At 41.6% G+C, this 2,135-nt stretch overlaps 1 long non-coding RNA gene across 1 annotated transcript; it reads left to right on the top strand.

Moving 5' to 3' along the window:
* Positions 1-352: 352 nt before the first annotated feature.
* LOC107966930 (uncharacterized) lies at positions 353-2,135 on the top strand. Its single transcript, XR_001706986.3, has 3 exons — positions 353-479; positions 1,314-1,476; positions 1,942-2,135. It is a non-coding gene; the product is annotated as an uncharacterized LOC107966930 (long non-coding RNA).

Genomic DNA, 2,135 nt, shown 5'->3' on the forward strand with positions numbered 1-2,135 from the left:
TTTTACTGGATTTCTTTTCAGCATCTATTAATATGATAAGCAGTTTTGTTCCTGTTTTCTGTTCATATGGACTAATAGATCTACTAATGTTGACACCCGCTTACAATCCTGGACTAAACTCTACTTGATTATAGAATAGCAAACCTTGTAATTTCTAAGTTGCTCATTTTTTCACATTTTAACATGTCTGAAATTGGGTCAGGCATTACACTTAGTGGTGTCCTATGACTGCTATTGTAGTAACAGATGTGACAGTTGTCATTGCGTGCACATACGTCAATGTAGTCATAACTGCTTAGATTGTTGACCCTTCAGTTGAGTTATAGACATTGCTTGTACTCCATGAGTTGACTTTAAATGCTCTATAAAATCTTCTAGGGCCAGGTGCAGTGGCTGACGCCTGTAATCCCAACACATTGGGAGGCTAACAGTGGAGGATCGCCTGAGTCCAGAAGTTTGAGACCAGCCTGGGCAACATGGTGAGACTCCATCTCTATTTTTTTGTTTTTTATTTTATTATTATATACATATTTTTGAGACAGAGTCTTGCTCTGTCGCCTGGGCTGGAGTGCAGCGGCGCGATCTCGGCTCACTGCAAGCTCCGCCTCCTAGGTTCACGCCATTCTCCCGCCTCAGCCTCCCGAATAGCTGGAACTACAGGCGCCGGCCACCAAGCCCGGCTCATTTTTTTGTATTTTTAATAGAGACGGGGTTTCACCGTGTTAGCCAGGATGGTCTCGATCTCCTGACTTCATGATCCGCCCGCCTCGGCCTCCCAAAGTGCTGGGATTACAGGCGTGAGCCACGCGCCCGGCCTTTTTTTAAAATTTATTTTTATTTATTTTTATTTTTTTGAGACGGAGTCTCGCTCTGTCGCCCAGGCTGGAGCGCAGTGGTGCAATCTTGGCTCACTGCAAGCTCCGCCTCCCGGGTTCACGCCATTCTCCTGCCTCAGCCTCCAGAGTAGCTGGGACTACAGGTGCCCGCCACCAAGCCCGGCTAATTTTTTTGTATTTTCAGTAGAGATGGGGTTTCACCGTGTTAGCCAGGATGGTCTGGATCTCCTGACCTCGTGATCCCACCGCTTTGGCCTCCCAAAGTGCTGGGATTACAGGGGTGAGCCACCACGCCCAGCCTCTATTTTTTTAAACAGTAAAATCTTCTAAAATATTACTCCAAGATTTGACACTGAAATGAAAAAGTTTTTGCAAATGCAGAAATTCATAAAATCAGAGCAGTGGAACATAAATTTGATATTAGTAAAGCAACTTTTGTTATCAGAAGAATTACTTCATTTTCCTATATTCTTGCAGAGCAACAATTGAGACACTTATGGAACCTAAGAAAGCTATACATACACACACAAATGAAGTCTATTATGTTTTGCTATTGAGAAACACACAAAAGAATTGTAAGGCACTGGAAAAGTTGCCAAATCTCTTGAAATGGATAAAAGGAATTCCAAAGCAATGAAAGGTTGGTGTCATCAATTCATTTGTTTTGAAGGACTATCATTAAGATGTCAAACATCTTTTTGTCAAAAACTTCTGCTGATGTTGAGCAGAAGGCTATATGGAGCACCCTTTAAGAAATGCTGTGTTACCAATGTTTCTAATGGTCAGAGGATAATATTGTGTGACAAATCCAGAAATCAGCAACTCTAAGTCTAAAAATAGTAAAAAAACAAAAAAAACAAAAAAAACAAAAAACGAAAGAGTTGGGCTTTGAATGTGAAGATATCTAAGGAATGCCTTATCCTGTTCATTTCACTTATATTTTTTCTTTTTAAGTGTGCACACAGGGATAGATGAGTTGGGAATGAACCTAGACTTATAACAGAGTGCAGTAGTACCCTGGCCACAATGACTGGCCAATCAGTATGAGGATCTGGGTTTTGTTCACTCCTTAGTCTAACTGCCCCTTCCCCATGTTGGATCCTAGGAATCATCCCATGACCATAGGGAGAACCATCCTTAATATGAAGCCAACACATGGATAATGGCAGAGAAGCAAGAGAACCTCGACTGTTGATGACATCATGAAACCACAGGATCACCTCAAGGCAACTGGAATTGGGTTTTCTGTTAACTTGCAAATCAAAGCTTCCTAACTGAATAAAGACTCAGTTAATGTTA

The sequence above is a fragment of the Pan troglodytes genome, chromosome 8 (genome assembly GCF_028858775.2).
Source record: "Pan troglodytes isolate AG18354 chromosome 8, NHGRI_mPanTro3-v2.0_pri, whole genome shotgun sequence".
Taxonomy (NCBI): Eukaryota; Metazoa; Chordata; class Mammalia; order Primates; family Hominidae; genus Pan; species Pan troglodytes.